General features: G+C 43.1%; 17 non-coding genes across 17 annotated transcripts; all 17 read left to right on the top strand.

The window, feature by feature from the left end:
• The first annotated feature begins 210 nt into the window (after positions 1-210).
• On the top strand, positions 211-401 carry LOC143789743 (U2 spliceosomal RNA). The gene has a single exon (XR_013219390.1). It is a non-coding gene; the product is annotated as a U2 spliceosomal RNA (small nuclear RNA).
• Positions 402-1,364: 963 nt separating this feature from the next.
• LOC143789741 (U2 spliceosomal RNA) lies at positions 1,365-1,555 on the top strand. The gene has a single exon (XR_013219388.1). It is a non-coding gene; the product is annotated as a U2 spliceosomal RNA (small nuclear RNA).
• Positions 1,556-2,518: 963 nt separating this feature from the next.
• Positions 2,519-2,709, top strand: LOC143789740 (U2 spliceosomal RNA). Its single transcript, XR_013219387.1, has one exon. It is a non-coding gene; the product is annotated as a U2 spliceosomal RNA (small nuclear RNA).
• Positions 2,710-3,672: 963 nt separating this feature from the next.
• LOC143789739 (U2 spliceosomal RNA) lies at positions 3,673-3,863 on the top strand. Its single transcript, XR_013219386.1, has one exon. It is a non-coding gene; the product is annotated as a U2 spliceosomal RNA (small nuclear RNA).
• Positions 3,864-4,826: 963 nt separating this feature from the next.
• On the top strand, positions 4,827-5,017 carry LOC143789738 (U2 spliceosomal RNA). The gene has a single exon (XR_013219385.1). It is a non-coding gene; the product is annotated as a U2 spliceosomal RNA (small nuclear RNA).
• Positions 5,018-5,980: 963 nt separating this feature from the next.
• On the top strand, positions 5,981-6,171 carry LOC143789737 (U2 spliceosomal RNA). Its single transcript, XR_013219384.1, has one exon. It is a non-coding gene; the product is annotated as a U2 spliceosomal RNA (small nuclear RNA).
• Positions 6,172-7,134: 963 nt separating this feature from the next.
• On the top strand, positions 7,135-7,325 carry LOC143789736 (U2 spliceosomal RNA). Its single transcript, XR_013219383.1, has one exon. It is a non-coding gene; the product is annotated as a U2 spliceosomal RNA (small nuclear RNA).
• A 963-nt stretch (positions 7,326-8,288) lies between these two features.
• Positions 8,289-8,479, top strand: LOC143789735 (U2 spliceosomal RNA). The gene has a single exon (XR_013219382.1). It is a non-coding gene; the product is annotated as a U2 spliceosomal RNA (small nuclear RNA).
• Positions 8,480-9,442: 963 nt separating this feature from the next.
• On the top strand, positions 9,443-9,633 carry LOC143789734 (U2 spliceosomal RNA). Its single transcript, XR_013219381.1, has one exon. It is a non-coding gene; the product is annotated as a U2 spliceosomal RNA (small nuclear RNA).
• A 6,228-nt stretch (positions 9,634-15,861) lies between these two features.
• On the top strand, positions 15,862-16,051 carry LOC143789708 (U2 spliceosomal RNA). Its single transcript, XR_013219356.1, has one exon. It is a non-coding gene; the product is annotated as a U2 spliceosomal RNA (small nuclear RNA).
• A 963-nt stretch (positions 16,052-17,014) lies between these two features.
• LOC143789733 (U2 spliceosomal RNA) lies at positions 17,015-17,205 on the top strand. The gene has a single exon (XR_013219380.1). It is a non-coding gene; the product is annotated as a U2 spliceosomal RNA (small nuclear RNA).
• Positions 17,206-18,168: 963 nt separating this feature from the next.
• LOC143789732 (U2 spliceosomal RNA) lies at positions 18,169-18,359 on the top strand. The gene has a single exon (XR_013219379.1). It is a non-coding gene; the product is annotated as a U2 spliceosomal RNA (small nuclear RNA).
• A 963-nt stretch (positions 18,360-19,322) lies between these two features.
• On the top strand, positions 19,323-19,513 carry LOC143789730 (U2 spliceosomal RNA). The gene has a single exon (XR_013219377.1). It is a non-coding gene; the product is annotated as a U2 spliceosomal RNA (small nuclear RNA).
• A 963-nt stretch (positions 19,514-20,476) lies between these two features.
• LOC143789729 (U2 spliceosomal RNA) lies at positions 20,477-20,667 on the top strand. Its single transcript, XR_013219376.1, has one exon. It is a non-coding gene; the product is annotated as a U2 spliceosomal RNA (small nuclear RNA).
• A 963-nt stretch (positions 20,668-21,630) lies between these two features.
• LOC143789728 (U2 spliceosomal RNA) lies at positions 21,631-21,821 on the top strand. Its single transcript, XR_013219375.1, has one exon. It is a non-coding gene; the product is annotated as a U2 spliceosomal RNA (small nuclear RNA).
• A 963-nt stretch (positions 21,822-22,784) lies between these two features.
• LOC143789727 (U2 spliceosomal RNA) lies at positions 22,785-22,975 on the top strand. Its single transcript, XR_013219374.1, has one exon. It is a non-coding gene; the product is annotated as a U2 spliceosomal RNA (small nuclear RNA).
• Positions 22,976-23,938: 963 nt separating this feature from the next.
• On the top strand, positions 23,939-24,129 carry LOC143789726 (U2 spliceosomal RNA). Its single transcript, XR_013219373.1, has one exon. It is a non-coding gene; the product is annotated as a U2 spliceosomal RNA (small nuclear RNA).
• Positions 24,130-24,798: the final 669 nt, after the last annotated feature.

Raw genomic sequence — 24,798 nt, 5'->3', positions numbered from 1 at the left:
CAGACAGACAGACAGACACACACACTCTCCGTCTCTCACACACAGACACACATACACAGCAGAACTGTCATTGACAGCAGAACTGTCATTGAGAAGGCCTCCCTCCAGAGTTTCTGAAAATGTCCTCCCTGCGGCAATCTTTTGCTCTGTCTCCACAATGGGTATTGGTGGTAGGCCTTGGTGCGGCCCACGGGGCGCAGCGGCTTCGGTATCGCTTCTCGGCCTTTTGGCTAAGATCAAGTGTAGTATCTGTTCTTATCAGTTTAATATCTGATACGTCCCCTATTTGGGGACCATATATTAAATGGATTTTTGGAACAGGGAGATGGAAGAAGAGCTTGCTCTGTCCACTCCACGCATTGACCCGTTATTGCAGTATCTCCGGGACCAGTGCACTCCTTCTCTGATCCAGTTTCTAAAAACAGATTGAATTGAAATCAGCGCGAGTTGTCTTTTAACCCTTTATGGGAATTGATTTCAGGGTCAAAGAAGCACTTTTCTCAGGCCAAGTGTAGCATTTTGTTTGATTTCTCCTGGCCAATTGCAACATTTTCTGCGCCTTGCCTGGCCTTGCTTTCACCTATGTCTGTCAAACATTGCATTGCATTCAATATGCAATCAATCAATCAATCAATCAATCAATCAATCAATTTGTCTTTACTGGTTGCTGCAACAGGTGTGTTAAGATTTAGGCCTTTCTTACAGTGTTGCAAATATACTGTGTCGGCTACCAAACTAGGCCCCTGCTGTCTGTCAGCACTTGCTATTTAAATTGAAGCATTCAATGAGTAGTTCTGCCATACATACTGCATTTCTGACCGCAGGAATTCTTTTTTGAAACATTGTCTCCCTCTTGTGGACCACCGGTTTTTCAATGCGTTGTATTATATGCATTTTTAAAAGAAAAAAAGTAAGTAAAAATGGTGCCTGTGCTGATCTTGAATAGGCTTGTCTTGTCCATCTACACCTGTGTGTGTGTGAGCATTCTAATGCTTTTCACCAACCAGGTGCGCTGCCTGCAGTAGATAGAATCTTAGCACGGAACATTCATGTGCTGTCACAATGGGGCTGGCTGGAGGGTGTGGTCAAAGTAGGCGGAGTTATGCAGATTCAAAACGCGTCGTGCACAGCTTGAACAAACACTCACACACAGACAGACAGACAGACAGACACACACACTCTCCGTCTCTCACACACAGACACACATACACAGCAGAACTGTCATTGACAGCAGAACTGTCATTGAGAAGGCCTCCCTCCAGAGTTTCTGAAAATGTCCTCCCTGCGGCAATCTTTTGCTCTGTCTCCACAATGGGTATTGGTGGTAGGCCTTGGTGCGGCCCACGGGGCGCAGCGGCTTCGGTATCGCTTCTCGGCCTTTTGGCTAAGATCAAGTGTAGTATCTGTTCTTATCAGTTTAATATCTGATACGTCCCCTATTTGGGGACCATATATTAAATGGATTTTTGGAACAGGGAGATGGAAGAAGAGCTTGCTCTGTCCACTCCACGCATTGACCCGTTATTGCAGTATCTCCGGGACCAGTGCACTCCTTCTCTGATCCAGTTTCTAAAAACAGATTGAATTGAAATCAGCGCGAGTTGTCTTTTAACCCTTTATGGGAATTGATTTCAGGGTCAAAGAAGCACTTTTCTCAGGCCAAGTGTAGCATTTTGTTTGATTTCTCCTGGCCAATTGCAACATTTTCTGCGCCTTGCCTGGCCTTGCTTTCACCTATGTCTGTCAAACATTGCATTGCATTCAATATGCAATCAATCAATCAATCAATCAATCAATCAATCAATTTGTCTTTACTGGTTGCTGCAACAGGTGTGTTAAGATTTAGGCCTTTCTTACAGTGTTGCAAATATACTGTGTCGGCTACCAAACTAGGCCCCTGCTGTCTGTCAGCACTTGCTATTTAAATTGAAGCATTCAATGAGTAGTTCTGCCATACATACTGCATTTCTGACCGCAGGAATTCTTTTTTGAAACATTGTCTCCCTCTTGTGGACCACCGGTTTTTCAATGCGTTGTATTATATGCATTTTTAAAAGAAAAAAAGTAAGTAAAAATGGTGCCTGTGCTGATCTTGAATAGGCTTGTCTTGTCCATCTACACCTGTGTGTGTGTGAGCATTCTAATGCTTTTCACCAACCAGGTGCGCTGCCTGCAGTAGATAGAATCTTAGCACGGAACATTCATGTGCTGTCACAATGGGGCTGGCTGGAGGGTGTGGTCAAAGTAGGCGGAGTTATGCAGATTCAAAACGCGTCGTGCACAGCTTGAACAAACACTCACACACAGACAGACAGACAGACAGACACACACACTCTCCGTCTCTCACACACAGACACACATACACAGCAGAACTGTCATTGACAGCAGAACTGTCATTGAGAAGGCCTCCCTCCAGAGTTTCTGAAAATGTCCTCCCTGCGGCAATCTTTTGCTCTGTCTCCACAATGGGTATTGGTGGTAGGCCTTGGTGCGGCCCACGGGGCGCAGCGGCTTCGGTATCGCTTCTCGGCCTTTTGGCTAAGATCAAGTGTAGTATCTGTTCTTATCAGTTTAATATCTGATACGTCCCCTATTTGGGGACCATATATTAAATGGATTTTTGGAACAGGGAGATGGAAGAAGAGCTTGCTCTGTCCACTCCACGCATTGACCCGTTATTGCAGTATCTCCGGGACCAGTGCACTCCTTCTCTGATCCAGTTTCTAAAAACAGATTGAATTGAAATCAGCGCGAGTTGTCTTTTAACCCTTTATGGGAATTGATTTCAGGGTCAAAGAAGCACTTTTCTCAGGCCAAGTGTAGCATTTTGTTTGATTTCTCCTGGCCAATTGCAACATTTTCTGCGCCTTGCCTGGCCTTGCTTTCACCTATGTCTGTCAAACATTGCATTGCATTCAATATGCAATCAATCAATCAATCAATCAATCAATCAATCAATTTGTCTTTACTGGTTGCTGCAACAGGTGTGTTAAGATTTAGGCCTTTCTTACAGTGTTGCAAATATACTGTGTCGGCTACCAAACTAGGCCCCTGCTGTCTGTCAGCACTTGCTATTTAAATTGAAGCATTCAATGAGTAGTTCTGCCATACATACTGCATTTCTGACCGCAGGAATTCTTTTTTGAAACATTGTCTCCCTCTTGTGGACCACCGGTTTTTCAATGCGTTGTATTATATGCATTTTTAAAAGAAAAAAAGTAAGTAAAAATGGTGCCTGTGCTGATCTTGAATAGGCTTGTCTTGTCCATCTACACCTGTGTGTGTGTGAGCATTCTAATGCTTTTCACCAACCAGGTGCGCTGCCTGCAGTAGATAGAATCTTAGCACGGAACATTCATGTGCTGTCACAATGGGGCTGGCTGGAGGGTGTGGTCAAAGTAGGCGGAGTTATGCAGATTCAAAACGCGTCGTGCACAGCTTGAACAAACACTCACACACAGACAGACAGACAGACAGACACACACACTCTCCGTCTCTCACACACAGACACACATACACAGCAGAACTGTCATTGACAGCAGAACTGTCATTGAGAAGGCCTCCCTCCAGAGTTTCTGAAAATGTCCTCCCTGCGGCAATCTTTTGCTCTGTCTCCACAATGGGTATTGGTGGTAGGCCTTGGTGCGGCCCACGGGGCGCAGCGGCTTCGGTATCGCTTCTCGGCCTTTTGGCTAAGATCAAGTGTAGTATCTGTTCTTATCAGTTTAATATCTGATACGTCCCCTATTTGGGGACCATATATTAAATGGATTTTTGGAACAGGGAGATGGAAGAAGAGCTTGCTCTGTCCACTCCACGCATTGACCCGTTATTGCAGTATCTCCGGGACCAGTGCACTCCTTCTCTGATCCAGTTTCTAAAAACAGATTGAATTGAAATCAGCGCGAGTTGTCTTTTAACCCTTTATGGGAATTGATTTCAGGGTCAAAGAAGCACTTTTCTCAGGCCAAGTGTAGCATTTTGTTTGATTTCTCCTGGCCAATTGCAACATTTTCTGCGCCTTGCCTGGCCTTGCTTTCACCTATGTCTGTCAAACATTGCATTGCATTCAATATGCAATCAATCAATCAATCAATCAATCAATCAATCAATTTGTCTTTACTGGTTGCTGCAACAGGTGTGTTAAGATTTAGGCCTTTCTTACAGTGTTGCAAATATACTGTGTCGGCTACCAAACTAGGCCCCTGCTGTCTGTCAGCACTTGCTATTTAAATTGAAGCATTCAATGAGTAGTTCTGCCATACATACTGCATTTCTGACCGCAGGAATTCTTTTTTGAAACATTGTCTCCCTCTTGTGGACCACCGGTTTTTCAATGCGTTGTATTATATGCATTTTTAAAAGAAAAAAAGTAAGTAAAAATGGTGCCTGTGCTGATCTTGAATAGGCTTGTCTTGTCCATCTACACCTGTGTGTGTGTGAGCATTCTAATGCTTTTCACCAACCAGGTGCGCTGCCTGCAGTAGATAGAATCTTAGCACGGAACATTCATGTGCTGTCACAATGGGGCTGGCTGGAGGGTGTGGTCAAAGTAGGCGGAGTTATGCAGATTCAAAACGCGTCGTGCACAGCTTGAACAAACACTCACACACAGACAGACAGACAGACAGACACACACACTCTCCGTCTCTCACACACAGACACACATACACAGCAGAACTGTCATTGACAGCAGAACTGTCATTGAGAAGGCCTCCCTCCAGAGTTTCTGAAAATGTCCTCCCTGCGGCAATCTTTTGCTCTGTCTCCACAATGGGTATTGGTGGTAGGCCTTGGTGCGGCCCACGGGGCGCAGCGGCTTCGGTATCGCTTCTCGGCCTTTTGGCTAAGATCAAGTGTAGTATCTGTTCTTATCAGTTTAATATCTGATACGTCCCCTATTTGGGGACCATATATTAAATGGATTTTTGGAACAGGGAGATGGAAGAAGAGCTTGCTCTGTCCACTCCACGCATTGACCCGTTATTGCAGTATCTCCGGGACCAGTGCACTCCTTCTCTGATCCAGTTTCTAAAAACAGATTGAATTGAAATCAGCGCGAGTTGTCTTTTAACCCTTTATGGGAATTGATTTCAGGGTCAAAGAAGCACTTTTCTCAGGCCAAGTGTAGCATTTTGTTTGATTTCTCCTGGCCAATTGCAACATTTTCTGCGCCTTGCCTGGCCTTGCTTTCACCTATGTCTGTCAAACATTGCATTGCATTCAATATGCAATCAATCAATCAATCAATCAATCAATCAATCAATTTGTCTTTACTGGTTGCTGCAACAGGTGTGTTAAGATTTAGGCCTTTCTTACAGTGTTGCAAATATACTGTGTCGGCTACCAAACTAGGCCCCTGCTGTCTGTCAGCACTTGCTATTTAAATTGAAGCATTCAATGAGTAGTTCTGCCATACATACTGCATTTCTGACCGCAGGAATTCTTTTTTGAAACATTGTCTCCCTCTTGTGGACCACCGGTTTTTCAATGCGTTGTATTATATGCATTTTTAAAAGAAAAAAAGTAAGTAAAAATGGTGCCTGTGCTGATCTTGAATAGGCTTGTCTTGTCCATCTACACCTGTGTGTGTGTGAGCATTCTAATGCTTTTCACCAACCAGGTGCGCTGCCTGCAGTAGATAGAATCTTAGCACGGAACATTCATGTGCTGTCACAATGGGGCTGGCTGGAGGGTGTGGTCAAAGTAGGCGGAGTTATGCAGATTCAAAACGCGTCGTGCACAGCTTGAACAAACACTCACACACAGACAGACAGACAGACAGACACACACACTCTCCGTCTCTCACACACAGACACACATACACAGCAGAACTGTCATTGACAGCAGAACTGTCATTGAGAAGGCCTCCCTCCAGAGTTTCTGAAAATGTCCTCCCTGCGGCAATCTTTTGCTCTGTCTCCACAATGGGTATTGGTGGTAGGCCTTGGTGCGGCCCACGGGGCGCAGCGGCTTCGGTATCGCTTCTCGGCCTTTTGGCTAAGATCAAGTGTAGTATCTGTTCTTATCAGTTTAATATCTGATACGTCCCCTATTTGGGGACCATATATTAAATGGATTTTTGGAACAGGGAGATGGAAGAAGAGCTTGCTCTGTCCACTCCACGCATTGACCCGTTATTGCAGTATCTCCGGGACCAGTGCACTCCTTCTCTGATCCAGTTTCTAAAAACAGATTGAATTGAAATCAGCGCGAGTTGTCTTTTAACCCTTTATGGGAATTGATTTCAGGGTCAAAGAAGCACTTTTCTCAGGCCAAGTGTAGCATTTTGTTTGATTTCTCCTGGCCAATTGCAACATTTTCTGCGCCTTGCCTGGCCTTGCTTTCACCTATGTCTGTCAAACATTGCATTGCATTCAATATGCAATCAATCAATCAATCAATCAATCAATCAATCAATTTGTCTTTACTGGTTGCTGCAACAGGTGTGTTAAGATTTAGGCCTTTCTTACAGTGTTGCAAATATACTGTGTCGGCTACCAAACTAGGCCCCTGCTGTCTGTCAGCACTTGCTATTTAAATTGAAGCATTCAATGAGTAGTTCTGCCATACATACTGCATTTCTGACCGCAGGAATTCTTTTTTGAAACATTGTCTCCCTCTTGTGGACCACCGGTTTTTCAATGCGTTGTATTATATGCATTTTTAAAAGAAAAAAAGTAAGTAAAAATGGTGCCTGTGCTGATCTTGAATAGGCTTGTCTTGTCCATCTACACCTGTGTGTGTGTGAGCATTCTAATGCTTTTCACCAACCAGGTGCGCTGCCTGCAGTAGATAGAATCTTAGCACGGAACATTCATGTGCTGTCACAATGGGGCTGGCTGGAGGGTGTGGTCAAAGTAGGCGGAGTTATGCAGATTCAAAACGCGTCGTGCACAGCTTGAACAAACACTCACACACAGACAGACAGACAGACAGACACACACACTCTCCGTCTCTCACACACAGACACACATACACAGCAGAACTGTCATTGACAGCAGAACTGTCATTGAGAAGGCCTCCCTCCAGAGTTTCTGAAAATGTCCTCCCTGCGGCAATCTTTTGCTCTGTCTCCACAATGGGTATTGGTGGTAGGCCTTGGTGCGGCCCACGGGGCGCAGCGGCTTCGGTATCGCTTCTCGGCCTTTTGGCTAAGATCAAGTGTAGTATCTGTTCTTATCAGTTTAATATCTGATACGTCCCCTATTTGGGGACCATATATTAAATGGATTTTTGGAACAGGGAGATGGAAGAAGAGCTTGCTCTGTCCACTCCACGCATTGACCCGTTATTGCAGTATCTCCGGGACCAGTGCACTCCTTCTCTGATCCAGTTTCTAAAAACAGATTGAATTGAAATCAGCGCGAGTTGTCTTTTAACCCTTTATGGGAATTGATTTCAGGGTCAAAGAAGCACTTTTCTCAGGCCAAGTGTAGCATTTTGTTTGATTTCTCCTGGCCAATTGCAACATTTTCTGCGCCTTGCCTGGCCTTGCTTTCACCTATGTCTGTCAAACATTGCATTGCATTCAATATGCAATCAATCAATCAATCAATCAATCAATCAATCAATTTGTCTTTACTGGTTGCTGCAACAGGTGTGTTAAGATTTAGGCCTTTCTTACAGTGTTGCAAATATACTGTGTCGGCTACCAAACTAGGCCCCTGCTGTCTGTCAGCACTTGCTATTTAAATTGAAGCATTCAATGAGTAGTTCTGCCATACATACTGCATTTCTGACCGCAGGAATTCTTTTTTGAAACATTGTCTCCCTCTTGTGGACCACCGGTTTTTCAATGCGTTGTATTATATGCATTTTTAAAAGAAAAAAAGTAAGTAAAAATGGTGCCTGTGCTGATCTTGAATAGGCTTGTCTTGTCCATCTACACCTGTGTGTGTGTGAGCATTCTAATGCTTTTCACCAACCAGGTGCGCTGCCTGCAGTAGATAGAATCTTAGCACGGAACATTCATGTGCTGTCACAATGGGGCTGGCTGGAGGGTGTGGTCAAAGTAGGCGGAGTTATGCAGATTCAAAACGCGTCGTGCACAGCTTGAACAAACACTCACACACAGACAGACAGACAGACAGACACACACACTCTCCGTCTCTCACACACAGACACACATACACAGCAGAACTGTCATTGACAGCAGAACTGTCATTGAGAAGGCCTCCCTCCAGAGTTTCTGAAAATGTCCTCCCTGCGGCAATCTTTTGCTCTGTCTCCACAATGGGTATTGGTGGTAGGCCTTGGTGCGGCCCACGGGGCGCAGCGGCTTCGGTATCGCTTCTCGGCCTTTTGGCTAAGATCAAGTGTAGTATCTGTTCTTATCAGTTTAATATCTGATACGTCCCCTATTTGGGGACCATATATTAAATGGATTTTTGGAACAGGGAGATGGAAGAAGAGCTTGCTCTGTCCACTCCACGCATTGACCCGTTATTGCAGTATCTCCGGGACCAGTGCACTCCTTCTCTGATCCAGTTTCTAAAAACAGATTGAATTGAAATCAGCGCGAGTTGTCTTTTAACCCTTTATGGGAATTGATTTCAGGGTCAAAGAAGCACTTTTCTCAGGCCAAGTGTAGCATTTTGTTTGATTTCTCCTGGCCAATTGCAACATTTTCTGCGCCTTGCCTGGCCTTGCTTTCACCTATGTCTGTCAAACATTGCATTGCATTCAATATGCAATCAATCAATCAATCAATCAATCAATCAATCAATTTGTCTTTACTGGTTGCTGCAACAGGTGTGTTAAGATTTAGGCCTTTCTTACAGTGTTGCAAATATACTGTGTCGGCTACCAAACTAGGCCCCTGCTGTCTGTCAGCACTTGCTATTTAAATTGAAGCATTCAATGAGTAGTTCTGCCATACATACTGCATTTCTGACCGCAGGAATTCTTTTTTGAAACATTGTCTCCCTCTTGTGGACCACCGGTTTTTCAATGCGTTGTATTATATGCATTTTTAAAAGAAAAAAAGTAAGTAAAAATGGTGCCTGTGCTGATCTTGAATAGGCTTGTCTTGTCCATCTACACCTGTGTGTGTGTGAGCATTCTAATGCTTTTCACCAACCAGGTGCGCTGCCTGCAGTAGATAGAATCTTAGCACGGAACATTCATGTGCTGTCACAATGGGGCTGGCTGGAGGGTGTGGTCAAAGTAGGCGGAGTTATGCAGATTCAAAACGCGTCGTGCACAGCTTGAACAAACACTCACACACAGACAGACAGACAGACAGACACACACACTCTCCGTCTCTCACACACAGACACACATACACAGCAGAACTGTCATTGACAGCAGAACTGTCATTGAGAAGGCCTCCCTCCAGAGTTTCTGAAAATGTCCTCCCTGCGGCAATCTTTTGCTCTGTCTCCACAATGGGTATTGGTGGTAGGCCTTGGTGCGGCCCACGGGGCGCAGCGGCTTCGGTATCGCTTCTCGGCCTTTTGGCTAAGATCAAGTGTAGTATCTGTTCTTATCAGTTTAATATCTGATACGTCCCCTATTTGGGGACCATATATTAAATGGATTTTTGGAACAGGGAGATGGAAGAAGAGCTTGCTCTGTCCACTCCACGCATTGACCCGTTATTGCAGTATCTCCGGGACCAGTGCACTCCTTCTCTGATCCAGTTTCTAAAAACAGATTGAATTGAAATCAGCGCGAGTTGTCTTTTAACCCTTTATGGGAATTGATTTCAGGGTCAAAGAAGCACTTTTCTCAGGCCAAGTGTAGCATTTTGTTTGATTTCTCCTGGCCAATTGCAACATTTTCTGCGCCTTGCCTGGCCTTGCTTTCACCTATGTCTGTCAAACATTGCATTGCATTCAATATGCAATCAATCAATCAATCAATCAATCAATCAATTTGTCTTTACTGGTTGCTGCAACAGGTGTGTTAAGATTTAGGCCTTTCTTACAGTGTTGCAAATATACTGTGTCGGCTACCAAACTAGGCCCCTGCTGTCTGTCAGCACTTGCTATTTAAATTGAAGCATTCAATGAGTAGTTCTGCCATACATACTGCATTTCTGACCGCAGGAATTCTTTTTTGAAACATTGTCTCCCTCTTGTGGACCACCGGTTTTTCAATGCGTTGTATTATATGCATTTTTAAAAGAAAAAAAGTAAGTAAAAATGGTGCCTGTGCTGATCTTGAATAGGCTTGTCTTGTCCATCTACACCTGTGTGTGTGTGAGCATTCTAATGCTTTTCACCAACCAGGTGCGCTGCCTGCAGTAGATAGAATCTTAGCACGGAACATTCATGTGCTGTCACAATGGGGCTGGCTGGAGGGTGTGGTCAAAGTAGGCGGAGTTATGCAGATTCAAAACGCGTCGTGCACAGCTTGAACAAACACTCACACACAGACAGACAGACAGACAGACACACACACTCTCCGTCTCTCACACACAGACACACATACACAGCAGAACTGTCATTGACAGCAGAACTGTCATTGAGAAGGCCTCCCTCCAGAGTTTCTGAAAATGTCCTCCCTGCGGCAATCTTTTGCTCTGTCTCCACAATGGGTATTGGTGGTAGGCCTTGGTGCGGCCCACGGGGCGCAGCGGCTTCGGTATCGCTTCTCGGCCTTTTGGCTAAGATCAAGTGTATTTTTGCATGAGATCGTAGTTGAAGGGCACTCGGGTACCCCTCTCCTTGGCCTGGCAGGATCGTCCACTTCGGTGGACCTGACCTGCTTGTTGCTATTAGGGAGAGGGCTTAGTCCCAGGGTAACGAGTTGTGATCCCCCAGCTTCCAGGTGTTTTCCGTGCAGAACACTGGGAGCGCAGATTGCAAGCGACTGCAATTTGCAACCTTGTTGCGTTTTCCATGGAGGTTGACCCTAACCTAGTGCCTCTCTATGCGAGGCTCAAAAACTCTATCCGAGTTCACTTCACGGCGGGCGGCTCGGATATGAGGAAATTAGGGTATGTAGTCCAGGACGTGCTCAGGAATCTTCTTGGCGTGCAGAGGAACGAAATTTTGTCCATCCAGGACTATCCCAGAAGAGGTGACTATGACATCACATTCACCGGAGAAGGTATTTTCAGAGATGTTATAGAAAAGATTAAAAAAGTTGAAAATAGCCCTGTTTTGAAAGGGATACAAATCGCTGAGCACGTCCTGGATGAGGTAAGACTGGTTATAGTCAAAGTATTTTCGCCCTTTGTTTCGGCTCCAGAAATCATGTCATTTCTAGCAATGTATTTTAAAAGTGTGAAATGTATGGGGAAAATACTCAATGAATTTAACATATGGACATCTAAGTGGAAATTTCTTGTGAAGGGTATAAGAGATACAAACACACCAGGTGGTATACGGCTCCCCCCTGCCCGTTTCAAAATTGGACAAACAAATGGGGATTTTTTTTTTTCTGGGATGCCGGCATTTTGTAGGAATTGTGGGCGATATGGTCATTCAAAAGAAAACTGTAATGTATCATGTAGAAATTGTGCCAGTGAAGAGCATGAGACAAGAGAATGCCCTAAGGAAAAGAAATGTAATTTTTGCCAGACTCCAGGTCATTTTTATTTTTCTTGTCCTCACAGATTCCGGGAAGATGAGCAGAAGGGAAAGTCCAAGACGTCCGAACAAGGTACAAAAGATCAGACCACCCCTCAGGAGGAGGAACAACAACCTGGAGCCTCTGGAGACAATAAGGGCGTACCAAATAGTGAGATGTCTCCAGAGTCAATGACAGGTGACGTGCCAAATCCCAAAACCTGGTTGCTGGACCAGAGGGAGTCTAAAAGCAGGGCTAAGATGGAGCAGAAGGGCATTACTGGTAAGACCAAAAGGGACCGGCAAGGGGTCGGCGCCGGGGCCCATGCCCAGTCTGGGTCTCCTAAGGCTGAGGGCGCTGAGTGGATAAAGGTGGGTTCTAAGAAAAAGAAAAAAAAGGGTGATTCGGAGGAGGCAGCAGAAGGAGAACAGATGGACACATCCTTTGAAAAGGAGGTGGACACTGGACCCTCAGGGGTTTCGGTCTCTGCTGTAACAGGTGGAGACCGGGATCTTGCTGCCTCTGAAGAGTCGGAGGCTCTGCCTTGTGCGCAACCTCCTCCTATAGAACGACCTTCTACAGGTCAAACGGGAGCGGCGGAACCCCTCGGGGACCCACCTGATGAGGATTTAAATGGACAGCCAATGGAGACCCAGCGGGTCCTGCCAAGCAGCCCTCTTCCGAGCTATGCCCACATAGCGTCGGGTTTATACAAAAATGGTAATCTTTCCTCCTCCACGGAGTCTCTCGTAACGGTGCCATCAGGAGAGGAGGGGGGCGCAAGCCCAGTGGTCTGATCAGGTTCCTCGGACAGGTAAATCCGTTTGCTCTTAGTAGCCTAAGTAAAACTTTCACTTCCTACTGATGGCTGAAATTAAAGGTATTTCCCTCAACGTGAGAGGCATAAAATCTAATATGAGGAGAACTGCTCTTTTTAATTTTCTCACATGTTTTACTGCATCTGTTTTTTTTCTACAAGAATGTAATATCTCACATGAAATATCCTATCGAAAATATAAAGATGAATGGAAGTGTGGGCCATCTGTCTGGTCCGGATCTAATGCTGCAGGATCAGCGGGTGTCGCCATACTTTTTAAAGGGAACGTTTTAATTGATTTTATTCAGGAAGTTATACCAGGTCGTATTTTATTAGTAAAAGCTTTTATTGATGGTATTAGATGGCAGTTTTTAAATTTTTATGGGTCACCAGAGAAAAATATAAGAGCCGAAATGCTTGATCTTTTACCATTATTTATTAATAACTCTGAACCTTTTATTTTAGCAGGAGATTTTAATTGTATTTTAAAAGGTGAAAACCGGCGGGCCAGCTCTGTAAGCAGAAACTATGATAAAACCTCAGGTATGCTGCATGATATAGTAAAAGACGCTAAATTGATAGATGTATATAAAGAGTGTAATAGAGGCAGCCCAGAGGACGCCGGTTTCACTTGGAGTAATGCTAATTGTAGCTCTAGAATTGATTTTATTTTTGGTTCAGATAAAATAATACCCGCAAAATGTGAAGTTTTAACTAATATATTTTCCGACCATAAGCTTTTATCTTTTACCATAAAAATTAATGACAACAAAAAATGTGGTAAGAAAAGCTGGAAAATGAACGTATCCCTTTTAACTGATCCGCAGATTTTATCAGATTTTATTGAGTTTTATAGAAAATGTAGAAAAAGGAAGAATCCAAATGTGACTATGAGTGTATGGTGGGATAAAATGAAAGTAAAAATAAAAGATTTTTTTATTAAAAAGAGTATATGTAAAGCCAAGGAAAAATATGAGGATTATAGGATTTTAAATACCCGCCTACAAACATTATTTAAACTCAGAGACAATGGGATAGATGTACAACTTGATATTTTAAACCTAAAAAAAGAGATTTCAAAATGGCTAGAACAAAAAGGAAAAGAGATAATTTTTCGTTCCAGAGTACAGCATATAGAAGAAAACGAAAAGTGTTCTAGATATTTTTTCAGAAAAAATAAAAAAGAAAAAGTGATAATTGACCATATAGATGGGGAGAATAATATAAAAAATATGCTGGGTAAAGTTGAGAATTTTTTCTCTAATCTTTTTAATGAGAAAAATATAGATAATAAATTAATGGAAGATTCACTACAAGAAATCTCAGTTGGTTTAGATCCCGCATCCCAAGAGTTTTTATCCCAAGTTTTAACAGAACAAGAAATTTTAAAAACTATTAAAAGTTTTAAAAATGGAAAGGTTCCTGGTCCTGATGGTATCCCAATAGAATTTTATGTATGCTTTTATGATGTTTTAAAAGATGATTTGTTTTATTTGTTTACCGAGGTTTTTAATAACAAGGTTTTACTGAATTCTTGGAAACAAAGTGAAGTCTCCCTTCTATATAAAAAAGGTGATAAGTCAAAATTAGAAAACTGGAGACCAATCACACTTTTAAATTGCGACTACAAAATAATGGCTAAAATATGTGCAAATCGTCTAAAAGAAGTCATCAGCAAAGTTATCCATTCTAATCAAGTGTGTGGGGTGCCGGGGCGCAGTATATGGGACAATCTGAATTTAATAAAGGACTGTATTGAGGATGTGAAAGATAGAAAAGGGAAAATGGCGATTTTATCTATTGACTTTGAAAAAGCTTTTGACCGTGTATCACATTTTTATCTTTTTAAAGTTTTAGAGAAATTAGGCATACCAGAAGGTTTTTTATTATCTCTTAAAGCTTTTTATAAGGATTGTACTAGTAAGATTTTAGTTAACGGTTTTAAGACACAAGACGTATTTTTACGGTCAGGGGTGAAACAGGGATGTCCTCTGTCCCCCCTGCTTTTTATCTGTGCGCTGGAACCAATGTTATGTGCAATACGTCGAAATAAACAAATATGTGGTGTCCCTCTGCCAGGAGGCGGTGGTTTGGAGGCCAAGGTTGTGGGATACATGGATGACGTGGCAGTCTTATGTACAGATGCGCCCTCACTTGTGACCACACTCCGTCAAATACAATCCTTTTGTTTAGCTTCTGGTTTTAAAATTAATTTTAATAAGTGTAATATTTTAAGTATTGGGGGGATGATTTTACGTGATGTGCCCATTAATGTGTCTGAATCCATTACCATTTTAGGTATACCATTCACTGAAAATAACGATGGTTTCAATAGTTGGGAAATAGTCACACAAAGAATAAATACGAAAATATGTATGTGGAATATGAGGAAACTCACAATGGAGGGTAAAGTTTTAATTTTAAAGATGGTGATTTTACCTTTGTTACTGTATCTTAACATGGTTTTCCCCCCACCTGTTAATGTTTTAAAAAAGATAACCAAGACCTGTTTTACTTTTTTTTGGAACTCAAAAATGGAAAAGCTGAAAAGAGAAATTGTGATGAAACCAAAAGAAAAAGGCGGTAAAGACTTTCCAGACTTAAATAGGTTTCTTTTAATTCATCTATTCGTTTACTGTTTTAATGCCCTTTTTAAGAATCACTATTGGTCCTTTTTTATGCGTTTTAATACAGGTTTTTTTATGAGAAAGTTTGGATGGTATAAAATTAACATATCTGTTCCCCATGCTTTTAATTTGCCGAAGCATTACGAGATTTTAAGGAAAATAGTATCTGATTTTAATTTAGGGACTAAGAAAATAGAAGAATTAAAAAATAGTAAGAAATTAATTAAAGAAATACGTAAAAGTGAGGAAATATGTAATGTTGACAGATATGATGATGACGACTCTAAATCTATCTGGAAAAAGATTAATGATTCTTCCCTTTTTAATGAACAGAGAGATCTGGCTTGGAGCTGCACGCACTGCTGTCTTCCTTGCCGGGCATTCCAATACAGGAGAGGATTTGTGAGGTCAGCCACCTGCCCAAGAGCCGGATGCCAGGAAGAGGAAACGGTAGAACATCTTTTATGGACATGTAATTTTGCAAAGGATCTTTGGAAAAGACTGTTCCCTCTACTGAGAAGAGTGGCAGACCTCACGGACTTAACATATAAAACAGTTTTGTACGGACTCATGGAATGCCCCACAATGGATCAGTGCACAATGGCTTGGAAGATAGTGAGCTGCGCCAAGTCGGCTCTCTGGAAAGCGCGAAACATTGCTGTTTTTAAACAAGATGTTTTATCACTAAATGATGTTTTAGATTTATGTTTGTATGAAATGTACACCTATTATTTAATCGACAAAAAGAAGAATGTACATATTTCCAGAAAATGGCTTGTCGACCAATGGAACTTAATTATTTAAGGAAATCTTTGTAAAAGTTTCTTTAGTTTATATGGTTTGATATTTGTTGTTTTTTGCTTGTAATTTGTTAAAAGTTTTTAAATAAACGGTTTTATCCCCTTGTAAGGGATAGCCAAATTAAAAAAAAAAATCTGTTCTTATCAGTTTAATATCTGATACGTCCCCTATTTGGGGACCATATATTAAATGGATTTTTGGAACAGGGAGATGGAAGAAGAGCTTGCTCTGTCCACTCCACGCATTGACCCGTTATTGCAGTATCTCCGGGACCAGTGCACTCCTTCTCTGATCCAGTTTCTAAAAACAGATTGAATTGAAATCAGCGCGAGTTGTCTTTTAACCCTTTATGGGAATTGATTTCAGGGTCAAAGAAGCACTTTTCTCAGGCCAAGTGTAGCATTTTGTTTGATTTCTCCTGGCCAATTGCAACATTTTCTGCGCCTTGCCTGGCCTTGCTTTCACCTATGTCTGTCAAACATTGCATTGCATTCAATATGCAATCAATCAATCAATCAATCAATCAATCAATCAATTTGTCTTTACTGGTTGCTGCAACAGGTGTGTTAAGATTTAGGCCTTTCTTACAGTGTTGCAAATATACTGTGTCGGCTACCAAACTAGGCCCCTGCTGTCTGTCAGCACTTGCTATTTAAATTGAAGCATTCAATGAGTAGTTCTGCCATACATACTGCATTTCTGACCGCAGGAATTCTTTTTTGAAACATTGTCTCCCTCTTGTGGACCACCGGTTTTTCAATGCGTTGTATTATATGCATTTTTAAAAGAAAAAAAGTAAGTAAAAATGGTGCCTGTGCTGATCTTGAATAGGCTTGTCTTGTCCATCTACACCTGTGTGTGTGTGAGCATTCTAATGCTTTTCACCAACCAGGTGCGCTGCCTGCAGTAGATAGAATCTTAGCACGGAACATTCATGTGCTGTCACAATGGGGCTGGCTGGAGGGTGTGGTCAAAGTAGGCGGAGTTATGCAGATTCAAAACGCGTCGTGCACAGCTTGAACAAACACTCACACACAGACAGACAGACAGACAGACACACACACTCTCCGTCTCTCACACACAGACACACATACACAGCAGAACTGTCATTGACAGCAGAACTGTCATTGAGAAGGCCTCCCTCCAGAGTTTCTGAAAATGTCCTCCCTGCGGCAATCTTTTGCTCTGTCTCCACAATGGGTATTGGTGGTAGGCCTTGGTGCGGCCCACGGGGCGCAGCGGCTTCGGTATCGCTTCTCGGCCTTTTGGCTAAGATCAAGTGTAGTATCTGTTCTTATCAGTTTAATATCTGATACGTCCCCTATTTGGGGACCATATATTAAATGGATTTTTGGAACAGGGAGATGGAAGAAGAGCTTGCTCTGTCCACTCCACGCATTGACCCGTTATTGCAGTATCTCCGGGACCAGTGCACTCCTTCTCTGATCCAGTTTCTAAAAACAGATTGAATTGAAATCAGCGCGAGTTGTCTTTTAACCCTTTATGGGAATTGATTTCAGGGTCAAAGAAGCACTTTTCTCAGGCCAAGTGTAGCATTTTGTTTGATTTCTCCTGGCCAATTGCAACATTTTCTGCGCCTTGCCTGGCCTTGCTTTCACCTATGTCTGTCAAACATTGCATTGCATTCAATATGCAATCAATCAATCAATCAATCAATCAATCAATCAATTTGTCTTTACTGGTTGCTGCAACAGGTGTGTTAAGATTTAGGCCTTTCTTACAGTGTTGCAAATATACTGTGTCGGCTACCAAACTAGGCCCCTGCTGTCTGTCAGCACTTGCTATTTAAATTGAAGCATTCAATGAGTAGTTCTGCCATACATACTGCATTTCTGACCGCAGGAATTCTTTTTTGAAACATTGTCTCCCTCTTGTGGACCACCGGTTTTTCAATGCGTTGTATTATATGCATTTTTAAAAGAAAAAAAGTAAGTAAAAATGGTGCCTGTGCTGATCTTGAATAGGCTTGTCTTGTCCATCTACACCTGTGTGTGTGTGAGCATTCTAATGCTTTTCACCAACCAGGTGCGCTGCCTGCAGTAGATAGAATCTTAGCACGGAACATTCATGTGCTGTCACAATGGGGCTGGCTGGAGGGTGTGGTCAAAGTAGGCGGAGTTATGCAGATTCAAAACGCGTCGTGCACAGCTTGAACAAACACTCACACACAGACAGACAGACAGACAGACACACACACTCTCCGTCTCTCACACACAGACACACATACACAGCAGAACTGTCATTGACAGCAGAACTGTCATTGAGAAGGCCTCCCTCCAGAGTTTCTGAAAATGTCCTCCCTGCGGCAATCTTTTGCTCTGTCTCCACAATGGGTATTGGTGGTAGGCCTTGGTGCGGCCCACGGGGCGCAGCGGCTTCGGTATCGCTTCTCGGCCTTTTGGCTAAGATCAAGTGTAGTATCTGTTCTTATCAGTTTAATATCTGATACGTCCCCTATTTGGGGACCATATATTAAATGGATTTTTGGAACAGGGAGATGGAAGAAGAGCTTGCTCTGTCCACTCCACGCATTGACCCGTTATTGCAGTATCTCCGGGACCAGTGCACTCCTTCTCTGATCCAGTTTCTAAAAACAGATTGAATTGAAATCAGCGCGAGTTGTCTTTTAACCCTTTATGGGAATTGATTTCAGGGTCAAAGAAGCACTTTTCTCAGGCCAAGTGTAGCATTTTGTTTGATTTCTCCTGGCCAATTGCAACATTTTCTGCGCCTTGCCTGGCCTTGCTTTCACCTATGTCTGTCAAACATTGCATTGCATTCAATATGCAATCAATCAATCAATCAATCAATCAATCAATCAATTTGTCTTTACTGGTTGCTGCAACAGGTGTGTTAAGATTTAGGCCTTTCTTACAGTGTTGCAAATATACTGTGTCGGCTACCAAACTAGGCCCCTGCTGTCTGTCAGCACTTGCTATTTAAATTGAAGCATTCAATGAGTAGTTCTGCCATACATACTGCATTTCTGACCGCAGGAATTCTTTTTTGAAACATTGTCTCCCTCTTGTGGACCACCGGTTTTTCAATGCGTTGTATTATATGCATTTTTAAAAGAAAAAAAGTAAGTAAAAATGGTGCCTGTGCTGATCTTGAATAGGCTTGTCTTGTCCATCTACACCTGTGTGTGTGTGAGCATTCTAATGCTTTTCACCAACCAGGTGCGCTGCCTGCAGTAGATAGAATCTTAGCACGGAACATTCATGTGCTGTCACAATGGGGCTGGCTGGAGGGTGTGGTCAAAGTAGGCGGAGTTATGCAGATTCAAAACGCGTCGTGCACAGCTTGAACAAACACTCACACACAGACAGACAGACAGACAGACACACACACTCTCCGTCTCTCACACACAGACACACATACACAGCAGAACTGTCATTGACAGCAGAACTGTCATTGAGAAGGCCTCCCTCCAGAGTTTCTGAAAATGTCCTCCCTGCGGCAATCTTTTGCTCTGTCTCCACAATGGGTATTGGTGGTAGGCCTTGGTGCGGCCCACGGGGCGCAGCGGCTTCGGTATCGCTTCTCGGCCTTTTGGCTAAGATCAAGTGTAGTATCTGTTCTTATCAGTTTAATATCTGATACGTCCCCTATTTGGGGACCATATATTAAATGGATTTTTGGAACAGGGAGATGGAAGAAGAGCTTGCTCTGTCCACTCCACGCATTGACCCGTTATTGCAGTATCTCCGGGACCAGTGCACTCCTTCTCTGATCCAGTTTCTAAAAACAGATTGAATTGAAATCAGCGCGAGTTGTCTTTTAACCCTTTATGGGAATTGATTTCAGGGTCAAAGAAGCACTTTTCTCAGGCCAAGTGTAGCATTTTGTTTGATTTCTCCTGGCCAATTGCAACATTTTCTGCGCCTTGCCTGGCCTTGCTTTCACCTATGTCTGTCAAACATTGCATTGCATTCAATATGCAATCAATCAATCAATCAATCAATCAATCAATCAATTTGTCTTTACTGGTTGCTGCAACAGGTGTGTTAAGATTTAGGCCTTTCTTACAGTGTTGCAAATATACTGTGTCGGCTACCAAACTAGGCCCCTGCTGTCTGTCAGCACTTGCTATTTAAATTGAAGCATTCAATGAGTAGTTCTGCCATACATACTGCATTTCTGACCGCAGGAATTCTTTTTTGAAACATTGTCTCCCTCTTGTGGACCACCGGTTTTTCAATGCGTTGTATTATATGCATTTTTAAAAGAAAAAAAGTAAGTAAAAATGGTGCCTGTGCTGATCTTGAATAGGCTTGTCTTGTCCATCTACACCTGTGTGTGTGTGAGCATTCTAATGCTTTTCACCAACCAGGTGCGCTGCCTGCAGTAGATAGAATCTTAGCACGGAACATTCATGTGCTGTCACAATGGGGCTGGCTGGAGGGTGTGGTCAAAGTAGGCGGAGTTATGCAGATTCAAAACGCGTCGTGCACAGCTTGAACAAACACTCACACACAGACAGACAGACAGACAGACACACACACTCTCCGTCTCTCACACACAGACACACATACACAGCAGAACTGTCATTGACAGCAGAACTGTCATTGAGAAGGCCTCCCTCCAGAGTTTCTGAAAATGTCCTCCCTGCGGCAATCTTTTGCTCTGTCTCCACAATGGGTATTGGTGGTAGGCCTTGGTGCGGCCCACGGGGCGCAGCGGCTTCGGTATCGCTTCTCGGCCTTTTGGCTAAGATCAAGTGTAGTATCTGTTCTTATCAGTTTAATATCTGATACGTCCCCTATTTGGGGACCATATATTAAATGGATTTTTGGAACAGGGAGATGGAAGAAGAGCTTGCTCTGTCCACTCCACGCATTGACCCGTTATTGCAGTATCTCCGGGACCAGTGCACTCCTTCTCTGATCCAGTTTCTAAAAACAGATTGAATTGAAATCAGCGCGAGTTGTCTTTTAACCCTTTATGGGAATTGATTTCAGGGTCAAAGAAGCACTTTTCTCAGGCCAAGTGTAGCATTTTGTTTGATTTCTCCTGGCCAATTGCAACATTTTCTGCGCCTTGCCTGGCCTTGCTTTCACCTATGTCTGTCAAACATTGCATTGCATTCAATATGCAATCAATCAATCAATCAATCAATCAATCAATCAATTTGTCTTTACTGGTTGCTGCAACAGGTGTGTTAAGATTTAGGCCTTTCTTACAGTGTTGCAAATATACTGTGTCGGCTACCAAACTAGGCCCCTGCTGTCTGTCAGCACTTGCTATTTAAATTGAAGCATTCAATGAGTAGTTCTGCCATACATACTGCATTTCTGACCGCAGGAATTCTTTTTTGAAACATTGTCTCCCTCTTGTGGACCACCGGTTTTTCAATGCGTTGTATTATATGCATTTTTAAAAGAAAAAAAGTAAGTAAAAATGGTGCCTGTGCTGATCTTGAATAGGCTTGTCTTGTCCATCTACACCTGTGTGTGTGTGAGCATTCTAATGCTTTTCACCAACCAGGTGCGCTGCCTGCAGTAGATAGAATCTTAGCACGGAACATTCATGTGCTGTCACAATGGGGCTGGCTGGAGGGTGTGGTCAAAGTAGGCGGAGTTATGCAGATTCAAAACGCGTCGTGCACAGCTTGAACAAACACTCACACACAGACAGACAGACAGACAGACACACACACTCTCCGTCTCTCACACACAGACACACATACACAGCAGAACTGTCATTGACAGCAGAACTGTCATTGAGAAGGCCTCCCTCCAGAGTTTCTGAAAATGTCCTCCCTGCGGCAATCTTTTGCTCTGTCTCCACAATGGGTATTGGTGGTAGGCCTTGGTGCGGCCCACGGGGCGCAGCGGCTTCGGTATCGCTTCTCGGCCTTTTGGCTAAGATCAAGTGTAGTATCTGTTCTTATCAGTTTAATATCTGATACGTCCCCTATTTGGGGACCATATATTAAATGGATTTTTGGAACAGGGAGATGGAAGAAGAGCTTGCTCTGTCCACTCCACGCATTGACCCGTTATTGCAGTATCTCCGGGACCAGTGCACTCCTTCTCTGATCCAGTTTCTAAAAACAGATTGAATTGAAATCAGCGCGAGTTGTCTTTTAACCCTTTATGGGAATTGATTTCAGGGTCAAAGAAGCACTTTTCTCAGGCCAAGTGTAGCATTTTGTTTGATTTCTCCTGGCCAATTGCAACATTTTCTGCGCCTTGCCTGGCCTTGCTTTCACCTATGTCTGTCAAACATTGCATTGCATTCAATATGCAATCAATCAATCAATCAATCAATCAATCAATCAATTTGTCTTTACTGGTTGCTGCAACAGGTGTGTTAAGATTTAGGCCTTTCTTACAGTGTTGCAAATATACTGTGTCGGCTACCAAACTAGGCCCCTGCTGTCTGTCAGCACTTGCTATTTAAATTGAAGCATTCAATGAGTAGTTCTGCCATACATACTGCATTTCTGACCGCAGGAATTCTTTTTTGAAACATTGTCTCCCTCTTGTGGACCACCGGTTTTTCAATGCGTTGTATTATATGCATTTTTAAAAGAAAAAAAGTAAGTAAAAATGGTGCCTGTGCTGATCTTGAATAGGCTTGTCTTGTCCATCTACACCTGTGTGTGTGTGAGCATTCTAATGCTTTTCACCAACCAGGTGCGCTGCCTGCAGTAGATAGAATCTTAGCACGGAACATTCATGTGCTGTCACAATGGGGCTGGCTGGAGGGTGTGGTCAAAGTAGGCGGAGTTATGCAGATTCAAAACGCGTCGTGCACAGCTTGAACAAACACTCACACACAGACAGACAGACAGACAGACACACACACTCTCCGTCTCTCACACACAGACACACATACACAGCAGAACTGTCATTGACAGCAGAACTGTCATTGAGAAGGCCTCCCTCCAGAGTTTCTGAAAATGTCCTCCCTGCGGCAATCTTTTGCTCTGTCTCCACAATGGGTATTGGTGGTAGGCCTTGGTGCGGCCCACGGGGCGCAGCGGCTTCGGTATCGCTTCTCGGCCTTTTGGCTAAGATCAAGTGTAGTATCTGTTCTTATCAGTTTAATATCTGATACGTCCCCTATTTGGGGACCATATATTAAATGGATTTTTGGAACAGGGAGATGGAAGAAGAGCTTGCTCTGTCCACTCCACGCATTGACCCGTTATTGCAGTATCTCCGGGACCAGTGCACTCCTTCTCTGATCCAGTTTCTAAAAACAGATTGAATTGAAATCAGCGCGAGTTGTCTTTTAACCCTTTATGGGAATTGATTTCAGGGTCAAAGAAGCACTTTTCTCAGGCCAAGTGTAGCATTTTGTTTGATTTCTCCTGGCCAATTGCAACATTTTCTGCGCCTTGCCTGGCCTTGCTTTCACCTATGTCTGTCAAACATTGCATTGCATTCAATATGCAATCAATCAATCAATCAATCAATCAATCAATCAATTTGTCTTTACTGGTTGCTGCAACAGGTGTGTTAAGATTTAGGCCTTTCTTACAGTGTTGCAAATATACTGTGTCGGCTACCAAACTAGGCCCCTGCTGTCTGTCAGCACTTGCTATTTAAATTGAAGCATTCAATGAGTAGTTCTGCCATACATACTGCATTTCTGACCGCAGGAATTCTTTTTTGAAACATTGTCTCCCTCTTGTGGACCACCGGTTTTTCAATGCGTTGTATTATATGCATTTTTAAAAGAAAAAAAGTAAGTAAAAATGGTGCCTGTGCTGATCTTGAATAGGCTTGTCTTGTCCATCTACACCTGTGTGTGTGTGAGCATTCTAATGCTTTTCACCAACCAGGTGCGCTGCCTGCAGTAGATAGAATCTTAGCACGGAACATTCATGTGCTGTCACAATGGGGCTGGCTGGAGGGTGTGGTCAAAGTAGGCGGAGTTATGCAGATTCAAAACGCGTCGTGCACAGCTTGAACAAACACTCACACACAGACAGACAGACAGACAGACACACACACTCTCCGTCTCTCACACACAGACACACATACACAGCAGAACTGTCATTGACAGCAGAACTGTCATTGAGAAGGCCTCCCTCCAGAGTTTCTGAAAATGTCCTCCCTGCGGCAATCTTTTGCTCTGTCTCCACAATGGGTATTGGTGGTAGGCCTTGGTGCGGCCCACGGGGCGCAGCGGCTTCGGTATCGCTTCTCGGCCTTTTGGCTAAGATCAAGTGTAGTATCTGTTCTTATCAGTTTAATATCTGATACGTCCCCTATTTGGGGACCATATATTAAATGGATTTTTGGAACAGGGAGATGGAAGAAGAGCTTGCTCTGTCCACTCCACGCATTGACCCGTTATTGCAGTATCTCCGGGACCAGTGCACTCCTTCTCTGATCCAGTTTCTAAAAACAGATTGAATTGAAATCAGCGCGAGTTGTCTTTTAACCCTTTATGGGAATTGATTTCAGGGTCAAAGAAGCACTTTTCTCAGGCCAAGTGTAGCATTTTGTTTGATTTCTCCTGGCCAATTGCAACATTTTCTGCGCCTTGCCTGGCCTTGCTTTCACCTATGTCTGTCAAACATTGCATTGCATTCAATATGCAATCAATCAATCAATCAATCAATCAATCAATCAATTTGTCTTTACTGGTTGCTGCAACAGGTGTGTTAAGATTTAGGCCTTTCTTACAGTGTTGCAAATATACTGTGTCGGCTACCAAACTAGGCCCCTGCTGTCTGTCAGCACTTGCTATTTAAATTGAAGCATTCAATGAGTAGTTCTGCCATACATACTGCATTTCTGACCGCAGGAATTCTTTTTTGAAACATTGTCTCCCTCTTGTGGACCACCGGTTTTTCAATGCGTTGTATTATATGCATTTTTAAAAGAAAAAAAGTAAGTAAAAATGGTGCCTGTGCTGATCTTGAATAGGCTTGTCTTGTCCATCTACACCTGTGTGTGTGTGAGCATTCTAATGCTTTTCACCAACCAGGTGCGCTGCCTGCAGTAGATAGAATCTTAGCACGGAACATTCATGTGCTGTCACAATGGGGCT

This window comes from Ranitomeya variabilis, unplaced genomic scaffold, assembly GCF_051348905.1.
Source record: "Ranitomeya variabilis isolate aRanVar5 unplaced genomic scaffold, aRanVar5.hap1 Scaffold_317, whole genome shotgun sequence".
In the NCBI taxonomy this organism is placed as follows: domain Eukaryota; kingdom Metazoa; phylum Chordata; class Amphibia; order Anura; family Dendrobatidae; genus Ranitomeya; species Ranitomeya variabilis.
Note: the sequence above shows the minus strand (reverse complement) of the source record. Positions and strands in the feature narration are given on the sequence as shown.